Genomic DNA, 7582 nt, shown 5'->3' with positions numbered 1-7582 from the left:
TACGTTTGTGGAATGTTTTTTCTCCAATATGTTTTTTAAAATAGTTTTCATTATTGTTCAGATTTTTCAGGGGGTGCTGCAGCACCCTTAGCATCCCTAGTTCCCTCGGCTATGCACCCATCACATAACAGCAAAAGGCAAGGCCAAGGAAAAGTCTGTTTTGAAGTTTATTATAATATGTAAAAAGGTTTAAAGTGTTTCCACAATAGGCCTACTGGGCATGACCAGGAAAAAACATCAATAACATGACCTAACCAGCCTGGTGGACTAGGCCTACATCCCAGGTGGCACCCTATTTGCAGTATAGGGGTCTGGCCAAAAGTAGCCCACTATATAGGAAATGGGGTGCCATTTGGGACAAAGTCCAGGTTACTAACTACTGTATGTAGTAGTAGGTGACCCTAACTACCCTTTCACTGTGTGGCTATGTTGCTGTTTATGAGGGTTGACCTGAAACAAGGTTAGGGTATTGATCTGTCATGATGAGAAAAGCCTGTCGGCTCCAATGCGTTTCAGTGAGTCATAACACACCATACTTGCATTCCAAATGGCATTCTATTCCCTATACAGCCATTGAGCGGTTATTGTCTATTGCTACTCTGTATTATGTCATGTTTTGTGTGGACACCAGGAAAAGTAGCTGCTGCTTCAGCAACCGTGAATGGGGATCCTAATAAAATACTAAATACTAGTCCGATGGCCATTAGGGGGAAGACATTATTTTCAGGGAACATTTGCGTATTGGTCCTGGTCAAGTAGTGCACTATAAAGGAAATAGGGTGCCAGCAGTCATCCTGCTCACTGTCCTTCACATAAGTCTGCCTGCCCTCAATGCATTGTATGCTGTGTGCAAAATGGTAGCCTACCTAAAGAACTGATAGGCTGGTGTTGAGTGCTATTTTTAATGTCAAAATAGCACTCCATTAATAATATCATCCTAACCAAGTGTCATAGTCATTTGCTTTTATTAGAAATGGAAATGTTATATTACGATTTTAATCCATGGTTCGCTGTAACACATTTTGCTACATCCTCTATAGTCTATGAGTTATACTAGGCAGACATGTGCAGTGTATATAATAGACCGGTATAGACTGTATTGAATTCGTTAGCGCCCCTCTTGAAATACTTACGGTAGTCACGGAGTAGCGGGAGGGGTGAAGTGGGCCCAGGATTCCGTTGCCAGTCACTGTGCTCTGAGAACGAGTTCTACTGCAAAGCCACTGCAACGAACAGGTATGATTATATATATAGATGAAAACCATAATGTAAATGGGAAATGGTCATGAGTTTTTGCCTGTATCTTCTATTTTATTCATTCATATCACCATGTTGGTTTTATTAAGTTTTCTCATTGTGTGCATCAGTGCATGAATTAATATAAATAATTTGAGGTACTCAATTGAATTGATTCAGAGAAAGGACGCATTGTTCATTGCGACTGTGTCTGACTGCCGAAGAGTGCCGGACATATTTTGTGGACACTTCAAATGCGACCTACCTCTGCATTTTTTATTTATTTAAAAATGTGAAATTTGAAGATTGGAATTTGCCCATGATGGATCACCTAGAATGAATGGTAAATGTGTAGTTTGTTGGCCGTCGTAGCCTATTGAACCAATCAATCATCTTATCTTGGTAGCCCACATGAAATAAAAGCATTATTGATATAATTCGTATGCTGTTAAGCCTATTTATGTTAATTACTGAACGCATAGTCGGCGCCGCAGGGAGAACGTTCGGTCGTTGTCTTCCTCAGACAGTCTGTAGTACGCGGGTGAATTTGACGCGCTGCTTTGGTTAGGTCCAGCACTTATGGTGCTGAAACATCGGCAGTCCCGGTTTACTGACGACCAATTGTGTAAGCTACCAAAACCTTCTCTCCCTGTTCCGTTTTTTTAAAAAGCCCACCGCAGATGTTTCTGATGATAGGCTATGCTATTGTTTTACTTGTTGCAATTGTTCAGTGATGATTTAAGACAAAGCAACCTCTTGTTTGATTTAGACAGATATCATCTTGATTATCTACGATTAGGCTACAGTTGTTGGATCGTTTTAGACTAGGAGAGCTTGGCAGGTAGGCTGTAGATCAGGGATGGGCAACTTTAATTAATAGGGGTGGGGGCCACAGTTGCTCACGGGTCTGCATAACCACATCATTAGAACCACCCAGCAGACCCAGATTTTTTTTTATGTTTTAGAGTTAATTTCTTGCAATTCTACAAATTGTGCCATGGGGTGTAGAACAAATGTTGCAGTTTTAAAGCAAGTTTGCTGCCATTCTACACATTTTGCCATGGGACGGAGAGAACGTTAGCAGTTTTTAATATGATATCTGAGTGAGACTGACTAACAAAATCAATTGGGGCCCACACACCGGTAATTCACCCATGATAACACGTTTAGATATATGGCTGCTAAACTAATTTAGCAATCCCAAAAATATTAGGTGACATAAAAATGAAGAAAAAAAGATCAGAGGGCATTCAGAAGGGGGTACACAGGCCAAAACCGGCCACCAGTTGCCCATCCCTGCTATAGATGATCTATAATTGTTGACGGTGCGAACCCAGTGCAGCCTAATGGAATGACTGTGGAAGCAATAGAAGGGATGGTTCTCGAGGCTTAGGCGAAATTGGTGCCCCACTGCCCCTTTCCTCTCTCTGTCTGTATTTCTGTCGTCCTGCCTGTATTTCTCTCTCTCACACACACACACAAGATGCTGAGTCATAAGATTGTCTTGGTTAATTATCATGGCAATTCAACAATAACCTAGCCTACTGTATATGTAGGATCTTTGTGTTTGATATACATGTTTTTCTCGATGGCGGTGTTCACTATGGATCAGTCTAATCTCAGACACCTTTTAATTCATGCATGTTATTATCATTATGTTACAATAGGATTGCACACAATAACTTGTAGAAAACATTGTTCGGATGATTCCCCCTTGACACCAGAGAGGATGAATACCAAATACCAGTATGGAGAAGAAGAAAAAAATTATGAAATGTATGCATTCACTACTGTAAGTCGCTCTGGATAAGAGCATCTGCTAAATGACTAAAATGTAAATGAATATCATGACTTATGATGATGAATTGTATTTTTTCCCTAGCCTTTACATTACAGTAGTTATGAGCAGACGTCTAATGAGTAAGCCTGGATACCAGTCTGTTTATGCTCTCTTGCCAACTCCTCATGGAATTGAGGCGAGACAAGGAGTTGGCAAGAGACCCCAAACAGACTGGCATCTAGGCTAGTAATGAGTGTGCTTCCACTGCCTCTGTGCAGCACAGTTACTGGGAGTAGAGTGTCCTTTGTATTCAGCTCCAAAGCTTTTATTGAGAGAGCAATAGAGCACTACTGACTAATACTGAGGGGCTCTTTAGATGCTGAAGCGGCCATTGTCCATTTTAGAGGCCTGTTCTGCAGTGTTTCCCCTATATGCATTTTGCAGCCGCACACCGCCACTGATAGAACTTTTCATTTTACTCTGTGACCGCTGCTGAAAAAATTCCCAGGGGAAACTCTGTACTGTATATGACAACAAGGCATCAGGGTGAAGGTAAAACCTTGAGACTTCAGTCCAATACTAAACAGATATTGAGTGGAACATACACTCTTAGAAAAACAACATGCTATCTAGAACCTTGAAGGGTTCTTCGGCTGTCCCCAAAGGAGAACCATTTAAATAATTATTTTGGGTTCCATGTAGAACATTTCTACTGAGGGTTCTACATGGAACCAAAAAGGGTTCTACCTGGAAGCAAAAAGGGTTCTCCTATGGAGACAGAAGATCCCTTTTTGGAACCCTGTAGATGCTCACCAGTGTAATCAGATATACATGATATTAAAGCTATATTGATTTCTTTCCATCCCTGCTGGTTGTGGTTGTGTCCATTGGTTCAGGTGTTAAAGGCCTGATGCATTCAGGATGAGAATAGTCTCTCAAGGGCTTTCTCCCTCCCTCTCCCTCTCTCTGTCATCTGTCTCTCCATCTCTGTCTTTCTGTCTCTGTCTCGTCTCGGGGGAGTGATGGTTGATGGTCAGTCAGGCTTTCTTCTTGTGAGTTCCTATCACTGGCATGAGAACTCTTGAAGACTCCAGATATGATAGTCTTCCTGCTGGTTTCCTCCCTACTGACTGATAGACATCTGTTATCTGGGATCTGAGCCTGTCTGCCCCTGGTCTGTGTCGACATCTCTCTACTGGCCATGGCAATACATCAAAGTATTTATTCTTCCTTTGATACATGAGGAGAAATGTAACTGACTGAAGCAGAAAGTTGCATACTTCTGGATCATATAAATTGTGTGTGTGTGAACATGTTTTCCTACCTTATCAGGATCACACTGTCCTGACAAGTGTGTGTGCATGCGGGCCTACCTGTGCGTACCTGTGCATACCTATGCGTGTGTGTTCTTCCCCTAAGGACTGTGTACTTAGTGAACCAGATCACCAGGCACCTGGTTTGGATATGTTATTGTAATGTCTGTTATTTGGTTTACATAGTCAAATAAGGATGATATGCAAAGGCTGTGTGCAATATGGTTGCAATGTAAGTCCACTGTTGAATGCCAGTTCCAGCTCTTTCAAATGCCATGCAAATGATATGGAAAGGAATTGTGTAGACGAGCATTTCTATGCAAGTCATTCTCCATAAGAAACAGTTTGGCTGTAACACCAGCTCTAAAAACGCTATCATTGAAAGCATGCACATTTACATTTACCATGGGAAAGGCACATATATGGTAGTAGTTTGTATAAATCAATCCATTAGAAATATAAAAGTTGACCTATCAAGACAAATAATTAAAGAGGGAATAGTTGTCTTTAACTGTGCAATGTGTTTGGTTGATATATACTTGAGTCAATGAATCAGTCAGTGTGTAAGTAATCAATATAGAAAGGCTGTGCATTAACAAGTAGCCAGTCACGCGCACACACACAAAGTAGGCCCCTGAGAGAGCTTCAATGGACCACAGTAAGACTTCTATTTCATTAACATTGAAGAGGTCTTTCTATTTCAATATTGATCACCCTTTCACCTGCTGTGTTCCTGAGATAAAATGTTCAGTACCACTTCAGCACTGAGTTGTCTGGAAAAGACGATGGAGTTGGTTTTTATGAATGAAAACCGTTGTGTCCATTGTTTATAGAAAACAGACACACGCCAGTATTGAGTTGAGGGGATAAAGCCGGTCTGGTGTCAGGTTATTTAATGCCTAATCTCTAGTGATAGATTGAGGACATTAACATAAATGCTAACGAGCTAGCAATCTAGCGCACGCAAGTTTTTGGCGTGTGCCAAATGCCTATTTCCTATATAGTGCATTACTTTTGACCAGGGGTTTGTCCCAAATTACCTTTTATTCCTTATTGGCCCTGGTCATATGTAGTGCACTAAATAGTGAATAGGGTGCCATTTGAGATGTAGCTAGGGTTGTGGGTTTTAAGTTGAGGTAATGTCAGCAGGTTATGAGGTCATGCTAGCAGGTTATGAGGTCATGCTAGCAGGTCATGAGGTAATGCTAGCAGGTCACGAGGTAATGTCAGCAGGTTACGAGGTAATGTCAGCAGGTTACGAGGTAATGTCAGCAGGTTACGAGGTAATGTCAGCAGGTTATGAGGTAATGTCAGCAGGTTATGTCAGAGTGGTGCAGCAGCAGTTTTACATAACCTGGTCTGTCTGTCTGTCTGTCCCAGTGCTACTGCAGCCAGCCATAATCCAAACTCATGCCTTGTGTGTGTGTGTGTGTGTGTGTGTGTGAGCAGCAGCCAAAGGCATGTACTCCCCACTTACTCTGGCCAAATTCTGACGTAACTTGATGTGTGTGACGGCCCGTGCGTGTGCCTTCTAGGCTGTGTTCTATAATTCCTCTTTGTTCCAAGGTTCTGGTTTACTCACAGCTCTAGTAGTGCTCTGCTTGGTCCGAAGAGATGGGTACTGTCTTCCCTGGGTGTAGGAGTGGTGTGTGTGTGTGTAGTGTGACCAGTCTGGCCCACCACCACCCTAAGTCACAGCCCTTCTCAGCTGACACTCATTAGGCTAAGCTGCCCAGACAGCTCCCTCCCTGTCCTGCCCTGTGGGCCGAGTTGCCAGTCTGGCACTATCCACCCATCCACCCTGCTAGCGCCAACTAACTCAGTGGGCCTGTCCCAAATGGCACCCGATTCCCTATATAGTGCACTACTTGTGACCAGGGCCCATAGGTAACTCATTATATAAGGAATAGGATGCCAGTTGGTACACTATCTAACTCTGTGACTGCAGGCAGGCAGCAGTTGTTTTGGTCACCCCAAGAGGATCTCTGCATCAATTATTGGAACAGGACTCATCTGCTGAGAGCTAAAGTCTCTGGGACTTTCAGTTTTCCTTGATATTGAGATCCAAGTTGTCCTTGTTTTCCTCAGCTGTTGACGCAAGCAGACCTCAGATGGTTGTTGTGTTTTAGAGAGACTCACAACAACAATTTAGGATGCATCCCAAATGGCACCCTATTCGCTAATTAGTGCATTACTTTGGAACAGGGCCCTGGTCCAAAGTAGTTTACTATGCACTCTTATAAAAAAAGGGATCCAAAAGGGTTCTTCGGCTGTCTCATAGTCCCAGTCGGTATTAGAATGTCGCGTCCCCGCCCGCCTGTGGGGAAAACAACCTGTGGTTTCCTAGGTTACCCCATTGGCTCACAGCAAAAACTTGACCTTTTTCAAACACAATTTTCTTGTGGTCGGCTTGTTTTAGTGAATTACAAAACTATATTCAAGAAAAGTACAACATGTCTAAAGATTACTTTTCAACATAGCCTGCTCCCGAGCGTTCTCACTATATATAAAAACATAATATTGTAGGGCTTCCCTCATGCCCCTTTTTATGACTGTGCTAGCAGCCACGTGAATGAGTGAGTGCTAGCTAGCTACCGACCAGAACATTAATCTAGCCAAGATCAACAACACAAACAAACAGACTACACAGCTACAAATAGTGACATGCATTACAAACGGGTTCCATGTAGAATCATCTGTGGAAATGGTTTTACATGGAACCCAAAAGGGTTCTACCTGGAACCAAAAGTGTTCTACCTGGAATCAAAAAGGGTTCTTTGAAGGGTTCTCCTATGGGGAAAGCTGAAGAACTGCTTTAGGTTCTAGATAGCACATTTCTTTCTAAGACTCTTTACTAGGGAATAGGGTGCCATGTGGGATGCTGGCTTGTCCTTATAAAACCTATCAACAACATCAGAGAGGTAGTTCTGCTGCCTAGTTAGAGGAGAGTTTGATAGCCAGGGGCAATGTGCCCAAAACGGCTGGACTGGCACAGCTTTAAATCACCTACAATCAGATAGTGATGTAATTTAATGCCCTGATTAATACATACTAGGTTTTACAAAGGAACCTGACCTTTAGTGTGGGAGGTAGAAGATACTTAATCTCAATTCCGACGTTCCCATGTTTGTTTGAGTCTGTTTCTCTTCCTTGAGACCGCACTGGCAGCAGAGAGACACTCATGGACACTCATAGGCCAGGTTATATATTATTATTAGCTTAGTGCTGTAGATGGTAGAGGGCAACCTGTACA

At 42.5% G+C, this 7582-nt stretch overlaps 1 protein-coding gene across 9 annotated transcripts in view; it reads left to right on the top strand.

The window, feature by feature from the left end:
• The first annotated feature begins 1100 nt into the window (after nt 1–1100).
• Nucleotides 1101–7582, top strand: part of map2 (microtubule-associated protein 2) — a 138484-nt gene continuing 132002 nt past the window's right edge. For 3 of the 9 annotated variants that reach the window (XM_082969047.1, XM_082969046.1, XM_045707554.2), the window contains exon 1: nt 1103–1236. The gene's annotated coding sequence lies outside the window, so the exon portion shown is untranslated. Of the gene's footprint in view, nt 1237–7582 lie in introns of all 9 variants that reach the window. The other 6 variants (XM_045707559.2, XM_045707557.2, XM_045707556.2 and 3 more) reach the window with 5 other exon arrangements.

This window comes from Salmo salar, chromosome 25, assembly GCF_965601325.2.
Source record: "Salmo salar chromosome 25, fSalSal1, whole genome shotgun sequence".
Taxonomy (NCBI): Eukaryota; Metazoa; Chordata; class Actinopteri; order Salmoniformes; family Salmonidae; genus Salmo; species Salmo salar.
This window is presented reverse-complemented; position numbering and strand designations above follow the sequence as displayed.